Genomic DNA, 20,336 nt, shown 5'->3' on the forward strand with positions numbered 1-20,336 from the left:
GTAATTCTGATGTTAATACGCTCTGTTTCAACAACATTTAATGGGGTCAGCAGAGAGTTATATAGATAACCAGAGTAATCAATAATAATTTACACAGAAGCTACCAAGTGTTCTTAGTGGAGGAAGAAAGCAAAAACTCTAAGCTATTTGAGATTCTTTCTCCATAGCAAGCAGTCTGACCCTGAATTGAAATATTTACTACATCAGAAAAAGTATGATATAACTTAAATCTTGAAGACACTCTATTTTGGTTGTGGTTGTTTAGCACTCAGTGTCTAAGATCAGCAGGACAATAATAGAATGAGCTCTCTATGTGTGTGTATACATACATACATACATACGTAAAGGTAAAGATTCCCCTCGCACATATGTGCTAGTTGTTCCCGACTCTAGGGGGCAGTGCTCATCTCCGTTTCAAAACTGAAGAGCCAGCGCTGTCCGAAGACGTCTCCGTGGTCATGTGGCTGGCATCACTAAACGCCAAAGGCGCACGGAACGCTGATACCTTCGCACCGAAGGTGGTCCCTATTTTTTCTACTTGCATTTTTTACGTGCTTTCGAACTGCTAGGTTGGCAGAAGCTGGGACAAGTAACGAGAGCTCACCCCGTTACGCGGCACTAGGGATTCGAACCGCTGAACTGCCAACCTTTCGATCGACAAGCTCAGCATCTTGGCCACCACATCCCACATACATACATACAAACTTGTCATTCGCCAAAGAGCTTCTTCACAAACTATTCACAAACTAAGTGCTGTTCTTCCTGTAAGAGACTAATACAAATAAATTGTACTTTTTTAACATGTACATTTTAAACAAATTATTCTACGTTCTATTGTACTATATCACCATTCTTCACCAAACTAGTTTTCTATCTTCAAACAAAAGGAACACAATTCACATTGCCCTTATTTATTCAATCACAGTTCAACTTTACCAGCCCATGACTGAAACACTCGGATGTCCTAACGACAACACTATGGACAAAAATGCATAGCTTGTCTGTGAATATTCTGAGTCTACTATCAGAACAATTAATTCTTGTAACATCATTACTCTGCTCCAAGGCACAGTAAGAGGACACATCAAATCAAAGCAAATAAGGCAAAGCAACTTGAGGACTTTTCAATAAAATCAAAAAAACTGTTTCTCACAATGCAGTTATATATTTGCCATTGATGCAGTGAAAGTCTTAACTGGCAATGTGTGTAGAAAAATAAAACTTCCCACCAAAAATATCTCTGAAACGTACTGTACACCATTCTAAATTGGTCAACAACAAAATAATTACTCAAAATACATCTGGTAATCATTGTTCTCCAATGTTTAGAGATTTTAAGTGGGGAATCCAAGGCAACCAAGGTATATTAGGCATACTGAAATAAGCAGGTCACCTCATATTTACTGATGGTTAAAAACTAGAACTATAAAATTCCCAGATATTTATTTTGAAGCAACATAGAAAATTTTGAAGACAGAGAACAGTAAAAACTGAGAAAATCGAAATACAGTTAATATTTTAGAACATTTTATAGAAATAAAATCACTATGTTAATTTGGTTGAAATTAACAAGGATACCCAATATTTATACAAATTATTCAATTACTAATTATTCATTTGAGCAAATTTATTATAAATGAAGCAAAAAGCTGCTGATCTAAAATATAATTTCTTTCAATTTTGCCTGTTTAGGAAAATTAAACAAAATGATAACACTAAAACCAAAATAAGCCTCCAAAACTGAAGCCTGTTAGCAGTTACTAATGCTTCTGAATTCTTTTAATAATTTCCATGGAATTCAGAACATTTTAATTTTTCAGAATGAAGATGACTTTAGCATGCTGTTCCTTTTCTTAATTTAGTATGAGTATTTTAATAGATTATGCTGCTTAATAGATTTTGTGATACTATTTCTTTTATTTCTTTTAAAAAATTGGAAATATTTTAGCAGCTTTTTTCAACTTAAAAAAAAGGGAGGGGGATAATGCTTTTTCTAGACGTTTCCATTTTCCGTATAATTTTAATCCTACAGTTGTTAATATTAAGTGGAACAGCGAACCCAACAGCAAAATCATTCTCTTCCCCAAAAATGTAATAGGTGCCAATCACTGAATTTCCAAACCTTATTCCTGAAACTTTTAATTTTTTCCTGAAGCTAGATAAAATGGAATAATATGATTTTTATATAGCTATAAGAAGGGTTCAAGTGTTAGAGAAAAAGTACATCTGCTCTTATATTTGACTTCATTACATATCTCAGAAGCCTTGCGTTCTTTTCCTTGTGTCTTTCCCACACATGCAGAGTGCACTATCCAGATCAACTGAATGTTGAACCTTTGGTTGTGACAGGAACTGACTGACAAGCTTGTTGCTTGAACCTGACATCATGAGTTGAGTGAGTGGCTCAAACTCACCCAGCCGGCTTTCTTGCCTAAGATAGAACTAGAACTCACAGTCTCCTGGTTTCTAGCCTGGTGCCTTAACTACTGGACCAATTATTTACAAAAGGCTTACATTTTCTATGCATTGTATAATATGTTTAATAGTTTAATGAAGTGGCCCCCAATCTTTTGGGCACCAGGGACTGGTTCCGTGGAGAAAGGTTTTTCCACAGACCAGAGGGGGGCATGGTTTTGTGTGCTGCCTGCATCCCTGGGGCTTCACTTGTTTGCGCAGTCCGGTTGCTGGTCCGCGAACTGGGGATTGGGGACCCCTGGTTTAACAGACACATAATAGAATTCTATTCATTTAGGCAGTTACTAAGTTAGTCCATTAAAGTGCTTGAGAAGTACATTTTAGTAATTAAAGCTTGCTTTCAAACAAATTAGTATGAATGCTTCATTGAAGCTTTTGTTTTATTAGGTGGTTTAAGCCTACAAGTACACCTATGACAATAAAAGCAGCCCAAATATAGTCACTGTTTAACTTCAGTTTGCCACTGAATAATCTGCTTATGCTAAAACAAATTTAGCACACATAAAAGTGATACTGCTTTCCACTGAGGACAGCCAAATCCAGAAGGATGAACCCAACTGCATACATATCCTAACTGGGCTACATAAGCACTTACGTTGCCCCTGCCAATTCACCTCACAATGTCCTTTAATCAGGGGTGAAATGCTCCCAGATCGGACCAGATCACCTGATCCGGTAGCAATCTTGGCCGGTGGTTCGGCGATCCGGTAGCGATGGCAGTCCGCCCGGGTGTCATTACTTCCTGGTTTTAACCAGAAAGTAATGTGTTTTTTACCTTCTGCGCTTGTTCAGGTTTTGCACATGCGCAGAAGGTATGCAGGCACACGGGACGTACATGCGCGCACGAGCGAAGCAAGCACATGCACGCGGTGCATGCGCTTCTGAACCAGATTTCACCCCTGCCTTTAATGTTACAAACTTGTGAGGAATATTAATATCTTTTTTTAAAAAATGCCATCAAGCTAGAAATCAAAAGACTGGGAGTTCTAGTTCTGCCTTAGGTATGAAAGCCGGTTGGGTGATTTTGGGTCAGTCCCTCTCTCTCAGCCCAATCTACCTCACAGGGTGGTTGCTATAGGGAACATAGGAGGAGGAGGAGGGAGTATTAGATAAGTTCACACTTGAGTTATTTATAAAAAATAATAAAGGCAGGATAAAAACAAATAAATTAGTACAAAATAAAATAAACTTCTGATGTCACAGAAATCACAGCCTTCAAAACAGTAGCAAAAAAGAAAACAAGCACTTTCCAATTTTCATACTGTTGTAACATTGAAGACCATTTTACAGTAAGTAAGCCATTCCAGGCAAATATCTAACGTGTCATTTGTTGGCACAGAGAATAGTCTGGATAATAAAGAGAGACCAACATGATTACTGTCAGAAATAATTTTAGCAGAGTTTGGAGAGCCCTAATTGTTTACTTTTTTTTATTAATTACTAATTTTTTATGCCACCTATCACCCCTACAAGATGATTCTGTGTGGGTTTCACCTTACTTTGCATAGACATAGTCAAACCCAAACAAGCAACATGTCCAGTTATGACTTGTGAAATCCATTCCAGGAAAATATACACTAGTTAATTATTAATCCTACAATAATACAGATCAGTTTGATTTCACTTCTAATGATGAAATAGTAGCTACACAAAGAATACGTAGAAAATGGAGAAATAATCTAAACAGCACTCTGAATTAATACTCTTATTTGCTACACTAAAGTATACCTGTTCTCAACTTTGCCTTCAATAATCAATGCTATATTTCCGTAATGGCGAACCTATGGCACACGTGCCGGAAGTGGCATGCAGAGCCATCTCTCCGGGCACGCTAGCCATTGCCTGTTGCTCTTCCGTGTTCTGCTAGATTGTCTTTGTGCGTGCATGTGTGCCAGAAACCGGAAGACCAAATGACCTATGCGCATGCGCTCGCCGGAAGCTCAGCTCTTCCAGTTTTCAGGGCTCCCCCGCATGTGCATGCCAGGGACTGCTCTTCTGGTTTCTGGCGCTCCCCACGCACGCGCTCCTGTTTCAGCACTCAATGCCGAAAAGGTTTGCCAACACTGCTATATTTCATTCTGAAAGTGTTATAAACAGGTTTAAATAAATTGAGATTTTCTAGAATCACCCAAATTATGGCTCAGGAGAGTCCCTGTGGTCAGCTCCAAAATAAAAATATACCTTGAATGACCAAAATTTGGAGGGCATTGTCTTCTTGTACAATATCTCACAATATTTCAAATATGAATACCAAAAGCTGAAAATAAATTTTGATGTTGCAATCTCACAAATGCTATCTAGAAGATTGGTATTATAATAATACTCACACATCTCATATTAGCAACACGGCCTATATAGGGTGCTGAAGGTGGGATCCTCAAAAGCTTTTGATCATATTGAGGCCCACATAAAAAGGTTGGGAAACAGTGGCCTAAAATTTGAATATGTGTATAAATAAGGTATAACTAAAATTAAGCAGCTCTAAAATATAGAATTCATCACCTAGGTTGGTCACCCAAACGCTACCAAGATCCTAAGTGTATCAACTGGAAGGTTAAATTCATATTTCACATAGAGAAATAGCATGCAGAAACACGTTTAATCATGATTTTTAGAATAAACCACAATATCAGATTTCACTATCAGCTGTGGTTTTCAACTGGGCTCACTAAAAACATGTTAACCCCCAGCTACTTACAAACAAACAAACAAGCATGCTTTAGTGCAGTGTTACTCAACTTTGGCAAGTTTAAGAGAGGAGGACTTCAATTCCCAGAAATCCCCAGGCAGCAAGGCTGGCTGGGGATTTCTGGGAGTTGAAGTCCACCTGTCCTAAATTTGTTATCCAAACCACTCAATGCAAATATCTGCAGAAATGTAACAGAGAACTTCAAACATGTGTAGTGGCACAAGAAATGGGCCAATTTCATTTCAATTTTTGCACCCACTTCATGTGAGCATGCCAAAGCATGTTTCAGTCATATCATTTATTTTGAGAGGGCTGTACATATTTTAAAATTCAATCGGATTCTCCTAAAGTCGCAGAACCAAGAAAAATCAACAAATGCCTCCACTTACAGATAAGCCACACACAACCATTACACTAAGCAGAAGTGGGTTTCAACAGGTTCTGACCAGTTCTGGAGAACCGGTAGCGGAAATTTTGAGTAGTTCGGAGAACTGGTAAATACCACCTCTGACTGGCCCCGCCCCTATCTATTCTCTGCCTCCCGAGTCCCAGGAGGATTGGGGGATTTTGCAGTAACCTTCCCCTGGATTGGGGAAGGAATGGAGATTTTACAGTATCCTTCCCCTGGAGTGGGGTGGGAATGGAGATTTTACAGTATCCTTTCCCTGCCATGCCCACCAAGCCATGCCATGCCCACCAAGCCACGCCCACAGAACTGGTAGTAAAAAATTTTGAAACCCACCACTGACACTAAGGGCTGTATTTCCAGTGCAGCCACCATTAACTATCCATCCTTTAGACCTCTGATATGCCTGCCATTGTAATTTGATTAGAAAATGCCTAAAAGCATTCAAGAATTTGCCAAAAAGGTGAAATTGGCACATGAATATCAAACTAACTGGAAAACAAGTGTAGCCATATACTGTCTCCCACCCTTTCACAAAATATCTTGTATCCTTCCAACTGTTTTGTAGCAACAGATAGAACCAAATGGCACCTTGAAATGTGCAAAAATAAGGGTCATTTTTCAGAGACGTTCATTGAGACCCAAAATGTTAGACTGCCACCGAAATGATTTTACTTCAATTCAGCTAGGTCAATGTAGGTGCTATTAGGGTGGTCATGGTTTGCTGGTGCTGCCACCTAGCTTCCATGTAAATAAAAGTTTTCAAACGTTTTTCTGTATTGGCGTTTAGATTAAGAGCTTTACAAGCTTTTATTCCATGCAGGAAAGGAGAATCAGCAGTGTCATCAACAAACAGAGATATTATATTATTATTATTATTGTATTGTATTGTATTGTATTGTATTGTACTGTACTGTACTATACTATTATTATATTATTATATTATATTATTATATTATATTATATTATATTATATTATAATATAATATAATATAATATAATATTATATTATATTATATTATATTATATTATATTATATTATATTATATTATTATATTATATTATATTATTATATATTATATATATTATAACATATCATAAGGTGTTTCCTTCAGCTCTATAACAGCCTATGGGCATAGCACCTTAGAAGACAGGGAGAAGACTGTAGCCAGGACAATGATCAGATAAGCAGCAGCTTGTTGTGGCCTGTCGGCCACTGGCCTCTCCGGCAGCCAAATCAGATGAGGCGGCGGCGTGGGAGTCAGGGCCAGCATCAAGGCAATCTGAGAGCTCTGAAGGGGAAGAGGGAATGGAGCTGTCAGAGATAGAGATGGAGCCTGGGCCATCCATCAGCCCTCAGATGGAGAGTCAACAGCCCCCAGGTCTGGAGGTGGCTGATGAGGAAGAGGAGGGTCCAGTGCCTGACGCGTGGATGCGCAGAAGGCAGAGGAGAGTAGTGAAAATCTATGGGACGGTCCTTGGGACGGAAGAGCCACCGCTGCTAGCGAAGCCCCAACCTAGCTCTGGGGATAAAACACAGGGGGTGGAGATGAATAGGTGGGGCAGACAACTATTCATCTCCCTGCCAGGCAGATTTGTTAGCCTGCTGTGTGAGAGAGAAAAAGACTTTTTGCCGGGGCTGCTGGCACCCCTAGTAAAGGGAACAATTAGGTTACTAGAGAGGGTTTGTTGTGTTTGGGAGCCGGGTAAGAACACAATTTATAGCTTGCAGTAGGCATGTGGGTAGATATGGCAAACATCTCAGGAGAGACCCTCTCTAGTTTCTTAGATTTTTTTTTTTTATTTTATTTATATGCCGCCCTTCTCCGGAGACTCAGGGCGGCTTACAATGTGCTCAGCACTAGCCTTCATCCTTTTGTATATTTATACAAAGTCAGCTTATTGCCCCCACAACTGGGTCCTCAATTTACCTACCTTAGAAAGGATGAAAGGCTGAGTCAACCTTGAGCCTTGGCGAGATTCGAACCTGCAGTAATTGCAGGCAGCTGGTCTTAATAACCAGCTTAATAACAGGATGCCTTAGACCACTGTACTACCAAGATTGCAAAAACAGCAAGGGAGGAATATACTTTCAAATTTGCAACGTTCTGTTAACATGGCCTTATAATAAAGTAGTTCTTCTATTATATCTGCGTGTCCTACTACCTCAACAAGGTTGATATCAATCTTAAATGTCTAAAAGTACGTCTCTCTCCTGTCACCTTTCTAATCCAGGAAAATGGGGAGGGTCCCTTCTGAGATGTTTCTCATGCCCATATTCCTACTGAGGGATAAGCTGCCCCTTATCTGACTGGCACTCTGGCTCTTCCCTAGTTCCAAGGTCCCGGGCCAAATTATTTAATGTGGTTTTAAATTTTGTAATCTATGTGTTTTATTTTTTGGCTGTTCACCGCCCCGAGTCCTTCGGGAGTAGAGCAGTATATAAATTTAATAAAATAAATAAATAAAATAAAATAAATAAATTCTCACATGCTATTACAACCTTTTACCAACACAAGTGGGTAGCCGCATACACCCAATTTAAGCCATGCACACAATATAAACTGAAACAGCCAACAATTATGCCTCCCTTTCTCCTTCTGCATCAAAAGATATTAGTGGATGGAACAGAAAGGCTCAAATTTGGATTGAGGGAATAAATTTTCTTTTCTGATGACAGCAATTACTTAATAAATTGGGCTGCCACAAAAGCTGTGGAAATGTTTAGTATTTATTATGACATATAACTATTATATAATGTCTGTAGGCAAACGTAGACTTTATTTTTGTGGGTTGTCTTCATGATAAAGGGGAGGTTTTGGTTATAAGTAGTCCTCAACTTCCACCAAAACTGGGATTGGAACTTCTGTCACTAAGCAATTGGTCACATGGCTGTTAAGTAAATCTCGCTTTGATTGACAGAACCCCCTCCCTCCGGGAAGGTCACAAATAATGATCATATGATCTTGGGAAGCTGCAATCATCATAAATACATTCTGGTTGCCAAATTCCAAATCACAATCATGTGAACATAGAGATGCTGCAAACGTCATAAATGAAAGCACTGGTCATAAGTCACTTTTTTCAGTCACTAAAACGACTGTCTTTGAACAGTCACTTTGAACAGTCACTAAAACGAAGGGACACAAACTCACGGCTAACTGCATTTTAAATTTTTGTTATTATTCTAAGCAATGTATAGTTAATATTATGTAAGGTTCATTGAAACAAGCTAACGGTAAAAATAACTAGAACTTATTTCAGTAAGCCACCATTAACACTCATTTGTTCAGTTTAAAGCCAACAGAAAATCAGAGTTACCAACAAAAGGTTTCTTTGCAACCGTGCCACAGGAGAAAAAACAAGGGACTATCAGCTAATTCACTAATCCCATCTTTTTTAAACCACTTGCCTTCCAAATCTATTTAAGCATACCCATTTTAGCCTTCAATCATTTTTGCTGAGGTTGATAGTAATTGTAGTCTAATGGCTCTGGAAAGAACAAATTTTGGAGAGACCATGCTAATTATGACTTTAAGATTAGAAAAAAAGTACAAAAAGGGGCCAGGAACAAGGGCTGTGTCAGCTTCTCCTATAAGGAGAGCCTATAGTAATCAGGACTCTAGTTTAGAGTGAAGAAGGGTAAAAGAGGCATGATTAAAGGCCTAGAAAATTATGCCCCATTCAATAACAAAGAACCTTTTTTTGGTCTCTCTCATGATACTAGAATTTGAGGTCATCCACTGCAACTAAATGCAGGGAGATTCAGAACTAAGAAGTATTTTTTTTCACATAGCTATACTATGGAGTTTGCTGCCAGCAACTATGGTAAACATAAAGAACTGGATTAGGCTTAAAACAGAATTGTCCAAATTAATGAAAGACCAGCCAATCAAAAGCTATTATGCAGGGGTGAAATCCAGGTTCTCACAGGTTCTGAAGAACCGGTAGCGGAAATTTTGAGTAGTTCGGAGAACCAGCAAATACCACCTCTGGCTGGCCCCAGACTGGGGAGGGAATGGGGATTTTGCAGTATCCTTCCCCTGCCACACTCACCAAGCCACGCCCACAGAACCAATAGTAAAAAAATTTGGATTTGGATTTCACCACTGCTATTACGGCAAAGAAAGGTTTACTGTCAAGGAGGAAGCCAGATTCACTTAACAGCCGTATTACTAACTTAACAACTGCAGTAACTCACTTAACAACTGTGGCTAGAAAAGTTGTAAAATGAGGCTAAACTCACTTAACTGTCTTGCTTAGCAATGGAAATTTTGGGCTCAATTGCGGTCGTAAGTTGAGGTCTACATGCACTGTCATGGAAAATGTGGCATGGAAAATACGATAATCTAGCTTTTAAAGGAAATAGTTACATGTCTTTACTATAAACACAGCTTGTAAACCTGTTTTAGATACACAGGACCAACTTTGTGGTAGCATGCATTAGAAACAAAACCACAACTCAAGGTGCTGAATTAGGACACAGAAGACTCAGGTTCAAGTCCACTCTCGGCCATGAAAACTTGGTGACCTTTTGACAATCATTCTGCCTTAACCCACTTTACACTTCAGAAAGTGATTGTTATTGTCATGATTAAAAATTACAGGAGTGTGTGTTATTTATGCCAACATGAGCTGTTGGGGATAAAAACAGGATCGATATTGAACAAACAAATCACAACAGTTTATAATAGCAAGCTCCTTCTTTTACATTCTCCCCACTATTCTCATGACCAAGATTGGACTCCAATGCCATTAACCTTGATCACTTTTGGATGGGGCTGCCGAGAATTGCAATTTCAATGGTTAGAAAAGCAGCAAAATAAATTGGGGAACTCTAGGACAGGGGTCCCTAACTCCTGGTCCATTGACTGGCAACAGTCCACACATGCCAGAAATCGGGCCCAAGCAAACAAGCGAAGCCCTTCTGGTTCACGAAAAAACCTCTCTCCACGGAACCGGTCCCTAGTGCCCAAAAGGTTGGGGGGGCACTGCTCTAGGAAACAGAACCCCACAAAGCAACACTACAGAAAACATTTTATTTCTACAACCTGCAAAGTAAATATTTTAACAGCACATTAATATTTATTGGGTTACTACACAGAATTTTGAGTTCGGAGAACCGGCAAATACCACCTCTGGCTGGCCCCAGAGTGCGGTGGGAATGGAGATTTTGCAATATCCTTCGCCTGCCATGCCCACCAAGCCACACCCACTAAGTCACGCCCACAGAACCGGTAGTAAAAAAATTTGGATTTCATCACTGAGTTCAAGTAGTTTTCTTGATGGTATTATGAAACTGGCTTATCATGATCTTCTTTTCTGGGATATTTTTTCTATTTTCCAAGCTAGTCTAGACCCTTAACATTCCAGATTTTATCTGGAAAATATTTTCCAGATAAAAATATTTAACTTGCACACTATCAAACTTGTACAAGTCTGCAAATAAATCACCCCGATTTCTCTTATTTTGCACCACCTCCATAAAGCGAGGGCTATTTGGGGACTTCTTTCAATATTTAGATTTGATTGCAAAGAGTCAACCTAATTTGGGGAATAAGGAGATAACAGGAGTTATTCCAGAATTTTAAAAAATGGCTAAACATTTTTTTAAAAAAAAACTTGGGGAAGATAACTGATTTCTGATGTTGTCTGAACAGACCAGGGAACAATAAAATCATGGACACAAGATATCAACCTCAAGTATAGTGGATGGATCATATTCTATGCTGGAGATAAATAGGCGAGAGTGTGATAGATACTGGTATTTGGATAAAATCCTTCTGATACTGTCCATTATATTTTTATTCCCATTAGAAATACTGTATAGTTCTTGTCCCATATCTCAGAAAAGGTGGAATTGCAAAAGATACATGTTATTACTAAAATAATCCATCCAATCCAATGTAGAATGTCCTCTCTAAACAAAGATATAGAGTTTAGGCCTTTTCAATTTAGAAAAAAAAAATACAATATTAATGGAATAGGTTTTGTCTCCTCTACCAATCAGACTTAGTCAAAGAAGCTGGATAGTAGGCAAGGATATAGATACACCAGTGTACTTTAGACACTTTTATTTAACATATGGAATTTACTACATGAATTGTTCTGCTGATTTTTAAATGTTGATCAATCTGTGATCAATTTTAATCTGTGTTTCGGCCAAAATATTTAATAATTTTAAGGGATTTTTAATATTTGTATTATCTGTATTTTATCTTGGCTGTTCACCGCCCTGAGTCCTTCGGGAGTAGGGCGGTATAGAAATTTGATTAATAAATAAATAAATAAATCTAAGTTTGATGATTAGCAAGTAACCACAACACACTTTCACTTCAATGTGTCTCAACAAAGAGAATTTAACACTTCTAAGCAAACCAACCGAAAATGCAATAAACATGTTAATTTTTAAAATGCCACTTGATGATGAGTCAGAAGCAGGCAGCTCTGGGGGAGAAGGTGACATACTTGAAATTACGAAGACAGGTAAGTACACTTATCAAGTATTTTAAAGATGGATTTGTCACAATCAGCACATTGGGATAGAAGGCACCACATTAACAGAAGTTAAACTTAGCCTCTGCCATCGCTTCCTTCTACCATACTGGAGTATTTGTGGGGGCCAAACTCCATGTTGCAAATAAAGCCTAGACATTAGTGATCTACCGAATGTCACTTACTCATTTTATTTTTATTATAGGAATATTTCAAAAATACAGCTGGGGAAGGAGCAAAGTTTCTTAGTTCACTATGTTACCTACTGTAGGTCTGAGTTGATTTTCACTCAATGTATTTTTGAGACATTAGCTACTTTATGTTACTATAGCTCCACACAGCAAAAGAGCAAGACATAGCCATAAAGTTGCATGCTTCATTCATTCATGTTTCTATGCCGCCCACTCTCCGAAGACTCTGGGTGGCTTACACCAAAGACAGCATACTAAATAGCATATTGCCCCCTAACAATCTGGGTCCTCATTTTACCCACCTCGGAAGGATGGAAGACTGAGTCAACCTTGAGCCAGTGAGATTTGATCCGCTGATCTGCTGAACTAGAAGCCAGCTGAAGTAGCTGCAGTACTGCACTCTAACCACTGCGCCACCTCGACTCATCCTATAGCCCAGCTTCAAAAGAATCTTATTCGCTTTAAAACTCTAATGCCAAAGTCTAGAATCTATATTATACAAGCACATCTACATTAAATGGTCCTATTTTCAACAATTTAAAAAAAATAATATTTACTGAAGATTAATTGCAATTTAGGATTCAAATATGATGCTGAAAGGCAGCTAAAAAAACTTGAAACATAACATTTATAATTTCTCCCCAGATATGTTAGGAGAGGTTGGTCAAGTAAAGACAAATACTTCTGAGCTTTGCAAAGGCCCTTTCATTTTCTATAGTTTGTTACTTCTGAATGTGTTTCCTACACTTAAATATAAATGCTCCAAAATAAAACCTGTCAACCAACTCCTTGTTTCTCCAATGGAGCCCAAGAAAAGCAATATGAGGAGGGGTCCTAGGTGTTCTGAGTTTGGTTGTTTTCTTGCAGAAGTTTCATGACCCAAACTACACCACATCATCAGTGCCAATGATGATGCTGTCTAGTACTGGAGCCTTGGTGGCGCAGCGGACTAAAGTGCTGTTAAGTAGCACTTAGCTACCAGCTGCCTGCAATTACTGCAAGTTCAAATCTCACCAGGCTCAAGGTTGACTCAGCCTTCCATCCTTCTGAGGTAGGTAAAATGAGGACCCAGTTTGTGGGGGCAATAAGCTGACTTTGTATAAAAAAAAGAACACCGCTTAGGGCGACCCTAAAGTTCTACTAAGCAGGTATATACAAAAGTATGAAGGCTATTGCTTAACACATTGTAAGCCGCCCTGAGTCTCCGGAGAAGGGCGGCATATAAATCGAACCAATAAATAAATAAATAAATAAATGTCAACTCTGAGCTACAAATATTCTACTTTATTGAAAGCAATGTAGTATAAATCTTATTTTTCTTGCAAAAAATTAATGGATTTTTCAATTGGACATCTGCTCATTACCATATATGCAAAGTGTAAATTAATTACACTACAAAACCAAATCAGTTTCTCTAACATTTTCAACGAGGCAATCATGTTTGTATCATTTGATTTGTTTTTTTTAGAAAAACAAAAGCACTACAGCCAAAGTGTTGACAAGTTTTTAGTATTATATGGCCTATAATATCCAAACTCTTCCATCCATAAAAACACTTCCACAAAGCAGCAATTTCAAACCATTCCATCTAATAGAAACTCAGTCTCCACTATGATTTTGCCTGAGCTTTATGGTTTTCATTAAGGGCCTTTTATATACCCTGCCAACAATCCAAATACATTTCATGGAAATATAACCGGAATCCTCTCAGAGCTGTTATGTTGGTTATGTAATTTGTACAAAAGTATTTACCATGTTCTTAGCATGGTGGCAGCATATTTTCTTTATATTTAGTCAGCTTTTGCTACTTAGTATTTTCTTCTCTTCCTAAATCAAGAAAATGTAATTGAAAGTTAACTATTTGGGCACAGAATAAGTGTAAAGTAAATGTGAGTGGGAGAGTTGAGGAATTTTGCTGCTTCTTTCCTTCTTAAAACTTTTAGGGCATTAAAATTGTTGGGGTTTGTTTTCAAAATATGAACTCATATTACAGTTCATATTACAGAGATAGAGCTATACAGAGATAGAGTTTGTCTCATCAAAATAACAGAAAAGAACAAAATAGCAGAAAAGAACTCTGTAAATCACAGAATTTAAATTCAGCAATAAGATTGCAGGGGGCTTTTGGAAAAATAAAACAATTCCAGAGCAAATCTGGAGTATTTTAGCCTTGGGGCCACAGAGTAATCACACACATACCAGTTCTCCTGATTGAGACTGGAACATCCATTGCTAAATGATGCCTTTGGTAAATCACGCCCGATTCTATGACTTCTGTCGCAATCATTAAGTGAATTACACAGCAATCACACAATCATTAAGCAAATCCAGTTTGGTCACTAATGGTGATCATGTGACCCCGGTACACTGAAATTGTAGTAAACACATGCCAGTTGTCACGTGCCCAAATTTTTAATCACATGACCATGATGGCAATACTGTTGACATTTGTAAGTGCAAAGACCAGTTGTAAGTAACTTTTTTTCAGTGTTGTTGTAACTTTAGTCATTAAACCAATACTTGTAAGTCAAAGACTACCTTACTTACAAATCCATTCTCATACACTGCAGACCTATCTCTTACGTTAAAAGCGTAATTCTAAATTTACAAATCCGATACACCTGATGGTGTTTACATTATATCTGCATATACAACATTTTAACCATAATGCCTACTGCTGTTGCTTTTACTTTATTTGGTAAAGCAATACCAACAATAAAGGACAACAATAATGGCCAGTATCAATAATACATTTAGGAGAAAAACAACCTACCTTTCCAGTACTGTAACAAACTGTTTTTGGAGTGATTTTCCAAAACAAGTTAAGTATGATGCTAAAAAAATGTAGATGTTTGTGATATGAATAAGAATATTTTGGCTTTATTATGGGCTTGGTTATACTATTCTGACCTGCATTTTTAATTTACACAACACACTTATCAGGCATATTTAATGAATTTCTTAATATAGACAGGTTATAAAAAACAATACCTATAACTCTTTTCATGTTTCTCAGATCAAAAATATAGCTGATTATTTATTATGGGAAAGCAGAGGGACCTTTAGAATGTCTAATGGATGTTTTTAGACATGTGTCTACACTACTAATTAGTAGAGCATCCAAAATAGCACTTCCTATCATTGGGGTTCAAGAAAACAGCAAAGGAATATATTGTCATATAATACTTGTAAATTAATAGCAGATATAAACTATTAATTTGATCCCACTGTGATTTTAAGACTCAAGGAAAACAATCTAGTTAGAGAAACGATAACAGTGCTTGCCTCCTACCTTTTAATTGGTTATGTTTGCAGATTCAAGATTGGAAGTGAGTGGTACATACAGAAATGCAAGTCAGTCTCAAAAATCCTGCTCAGAGTTGTAACTGGAGCATATGGAACGTTCTGCTATTAAATGAACAAACAAATCAGATTATTAGTCTAGTTTGTTTTTTAACAGAAAATTATTAATACAGGGGCCACGCTGGTTATACTAACGTAAACCTTGTGCAAATATGTACAGCAACCAGTTCTTCTGTAAAACCACCATACGGTACACAATTCAACTGCAACAGCAATTAATTCTACAATTCTTAATTTTGAAGTCAAGTTCAACTAAACTTAGCTTCCAAGAAAACATCAGATTCCTGACCAAACAAGACACATTTTGACCCAACTATTAATGTCTCAATTTTCTTAGCCAGAATTTCAGTTTGTTTTTTATGTTTTTCTTTTTTACTATAGTTGAGCAAGCAACCAAACAACATCCAACACAGCAACCATGCAAAACTTTATCACACTCTAAATCTTTCCAGAGTTCAAGTACATTGATAAGCATTTGAATGATTTCCCGAGAATAGCATATACCGGTATGTAATTCACATTCATCAGAACAGAGGTCCTATCCAACTGATTTAAGAGTTGCAAAATTAAATTTTACATATTAAAATACTTCTTTCAAAGCATGCACATATAAGAATGCTAACGTTACTGAAGCAAGTATTTGGGCCTAAAGCTATTATGGGGTGCATTCTTATTTCAGGAAAAAGAGCTATTTTAAACCATGACACTGATGTTCATGGCTGTTTGGCTTCTTGGGAGGGCAGCAAAATTGAAATAAAAAGGTAGTTTGAACAGTTCAGTTGACCACAAACTTTGGCAGGAAATAAGATGTATTATTTAGAAGGATTCTTCTACTACAGTCCGGTGATAGGTTTGACAGCACCAGATATATAAGACTTAAGACAGATGTGAATCTAATATTCCATCATGTGGGAGACAACTGGGAAGCTATATAAAATCATATATGATTTAAATTCTGAGTATGTATGACAATTTAAAAGTTAAAATCATTCCTCTACTAAAGAATCCCCAGTTAAGTTTGATTAAACTCAGAAATAAAACATTTTGGAAGCGAACATTAGCACTTTACAAAATCCTCGCATACATCAATCTACTTTCCCCAACTTGTCACAATCCAGATGTACAGGGATTGCACTCCCAAAATTACCTGCCAAAGCAGCTATTTGTAAAAGAGAGCACTTCGTTTATACAGATGTTTTTAGAACTGGCATCTTTTTTAGCCTTTCCTATTATATTCACTCAATATATACCTTCTCACAATAACACCTAGCATAATACTACGTGGGATTTTGCAACACTTCTTAACAAGTTTAATCTTAACACCAATTATAACTTTCACAAGCTCAAGTGTTAAACTGCTTTTAACACCTCTACAATCCTGTACTTGATATGACAAGGGAAAGGAGACAGCAGTGGAATGAGGGGTTATCTAGGTATTTAAGAAAAATATCATTTTGAAAAAGCAACATTCAGAAGTACCTTTTACACATTTAGCCACTTCTAGAACTACTTCAGTTTTATATTAGATACTATAAGTTTCTATCATCTATCTAAAGTCATTCACCCAACAAAATTTCCTACTTCATCTGTTCAGACTCATACAACAAATTAAGGGATTTGTGTTTGGACCTAAATATTTATTAATCTACAACAGGTGACAAAATAAAATAAACAAGCCACTTGCCTTAGTGCTTTTTCCAGGTAAATTAGCAAAAAGAATTTAAGATAACATTATGAAAAGGTAAAAAGGACTATCCCAATTTCTGGAAAGGTAAACATTAGGTCAATAACCTTTGTAGGTTTTAAGAATGTCCACAAACAAGGATTTAGATGTCAGCACAGCTATTTATTTACAGTATTCCCAAAATACTGTATTCTTTTTAAAAAATCCCAGTAATGGGACAAGTACACAGTTAAAACACAGGAAACATAGGCTCTAAAAACCATCTGTATGTGGACTGATGTTAGCTTGCTCATAAATGGCCTATGCCAGAAGGGTGTAAGTTTGCCAGTGACATCCTATTATTTAAAGTAGTTAAAAACAAAAAGGGGAGGGTACAGAAAAGCTATAAAATGTTCTTTACAGATGGAGGAATGCAACTAAAATTATAGTTCAAGGAAAGAGAAAACACACTAAGTAAAAAAATTGTAACTTCACACATGACTTGATGGGTTCCAAGCTTCTATTGATAGACAACAGAAGGAACTTTAGAAGGATGGGGTTTAGAAAGTTAAAATGCTTAGTTCAAATCTTCAATAGTGGGTGCTAATTGCTAAGTAATGAAATAAAGAAATAGTTTCTAGCAGTTTGCTATTACAAAAACAGATTCCTAAATTGTTCTTACAATTGTCAAGCTCAATACTAGTTATTTGCTTCTGATCAGATCCCTAGAAAAATAAAATTCTGTAAGTCTCTATTCCAAGCCTCAAAGATTTTAGCTAGGTACCATAACCCAATTGTCATTATTATGACACAGCAGATGCCATGTGAACTTGAAAAGCATTTTTGATTATTAAAAAAACTAAGGTGGCATTCCCAAATGTTTCACTACAAAGAAATTCTGAATATTGTAAAAATGGATTGTTGTCTTAGTAGGAATACACTTAGAAAAACACAGAAACCAAAGCATCAGATTTGAGGTTATTTTCTTCTTTCCCAATCTCCCACCATGTAAACTAACTATAATCTGTTTAGACATAGACCTATTTACATCAGCAAAACACCATCCACCTTACTGTAGCACTAAGTAATAATCACCTCTTTAGTAGGCCTACAAAACTAAGTTCTAACATTTACCAAACATAAACTGTACTATTTATCATCAGAAGATCTTTTTAAATCTAACTTTATTTACATTAGTCTTATAAAACACTAGTAGTTCTCTTTAACTAGATTTTGATTGCAAAGTGGAAAAGCTTCCACTAAACCAGCTTATATTCCTCTTTGAAGAGAGGATTTTGATAACATTTCTTCTGCAGGTCCTATATAAACCAAACTGACTAATTGCTAACAAATTATAATCCCTGTTGTATTGCAATTAAATACAACATATGCAGAAGTGTTATCAAGCATTTTTTAAAAAACCTGCAAATAAGAGAACATGCTTGGAATCCCCAAAATATTTGTAATGCTTCATGGCTCACCAGCTCCCCCCACCATTCCTGGGCTGATAGTGCAATTCTAATGGAATATTTATCAAGAATAAAGCCCTGCTGAGTTCAATGGGGCTTATTCCAAATATGCATTCTTCAAATTGCAGTCCAAATCTCAGCAGCCCTTGCTAAAAAAAAAAATCAGCCGAATCAAGCAAGGCAGCACTGTTAAGTCTACAGTCTCTTTCTATCTGTATAATTTGGCACATAATATAGAAACACAGCTCTAGTTGTAATCCATTAGATGTTGGAATCCCCACAATTTGACAACAAAGCCTGCTGAGCTAGTAACATAGGCTGATCTTCAAATACTGGCAGCATTTTTCAGTTCTTTTCTCTGCAGAAAGGGATAAAACACCTGCTGCATTCTACATTCTCTTTTGTTTGGTATTTTATTTCACATGCTCGGTTACTTTTTAAGAAAAAAAATTAAAAAGAGGCTTTTGCTTTCTAAAAGGTGTTTCTTATTCTTCTTTGCAATAATATCATCAGCAGCGCTGTGGAGTCGGAGTCGAGGAGTCGGAGGAAATTTTGGGTACCTGGAGTCGGAGTCGGAAGTACAAAAACTGAGGAGTCGGAGTCGGAACATTTATCTCCCGACTCCAGAGCCCTGATCATCAGTCACAAGTTTTAACTTAAAGTAATGTGGGACATAACCAGTGGTGGGATTCAGCCAGTTTGCACCACTTCAGGAGAACCGGTTGTTAACTTTCTGAGCAGTTTGGCAAACTGGTTGTTGGAAGAAATCATTAAGGCAGAGAATCAGTTGTTAAATTACTTGAATCCCATCACTGGACATAACCCAGTGCATGGAAGAGTATAATCTAGATACTAACTTTCATAAACCAAATTCAGAATGCACATTTTGAGACCCGTCCTCCATATATACATAATTAAACCCAAAATAGAAAGATTCAGTACCTAGACTTTTAAGCAACAAGCATTAAAAAAAACCACAAGAAATAATCTTCACATTTAAAAGGCTGAACTATTTGGCTCAAAATAAAATATTGAGAAATTCCATGTATGTGCATTAACATGAAAGCAAGATCAAAAATTCTTTCCCCCACCAGCATAGACCAACAGGGTGAAAAAAAAATCAGCAGCAGATAAGCAGCAAACCACTTAGCCTTATATACCGCTTCACAGTGCTTTACAGCCCTCTCTAAGCGGTTTAAAGCATCATTTTATCTGCATGCTTTATTTTAGCAAAGTGATGGATAGTGCAGAATGTGTGGCTAACTACGAAGGAATAAACAAAACTATCATTAGCTCTGATGGCTTGGTAAGCATTTTAGGTGTGACAAAAAGCCTCTGGCTTATCAGTCAACATACAGTATTCTTGCTCAGAGCCAAACACCGGGAAGAAAACAGACGAATAAGAAAGAAGTCTCTCAATTCATCTGGCAATTAAATGTCTGGGGCAATGCTTCACTACAAAGGAATGGAATCAATGTTCATCCAGAAGCCAGAACCTAATAATATATACAGAATGTAAAACGTGACATCTGATTTTGTTCAGTCATTTACAAGGGACAAATTCTGCAGAGGTGGAACAAGCAAC

At 37.2% G+C, this 20,336-nt stretch overlaps 1 protein-coding gene across 15 annotated transcripts in view; it reads right to left on the minus strand.

Annotated features, from left to right (window-relative positions):
• ELAVL2 (ELAV like RNA binding protein 2) overlaps nucleotides 1–20,336 on the minus strand; it is a 209,922-nt gene that overhangs the window by 138,846 nt on the left and 50,740 nt on the right. For 7 of the 15 annotated variants that reach the window (XM_087886313.1, XM_034410533.3, XM_087886318.1 and 4 more), the window contains one exon: nucleotides 15,549–15,664. The exons of the other annotated variants lie outside the window; for them this stretch is intronic. The gene's annotated coding sequence lies outside the window, so the exon portion shown is untranslated. Of the gene's footprint in view, nucleotides 1–15,548; nucleotides 15,665–20,336 lie in introns of those variants that run through there. 15 annotated transcript variants of the gene reach the window in all.

This window comes from Pantherophis guttatus, chromosome 2 (genome assembly GCF_059756535.1).
Source record: "Pantherophis guttatus breed Tessera chromosome 2, ASM5975653v1, whole genome shotgun sequence".
NCBI classification, from domain to species: Eukaryota; Metazoa; Chordata; class Lepidosauria; order Squamata; family Colubridae; genus Pantherophis; species Pantherophis guttatus.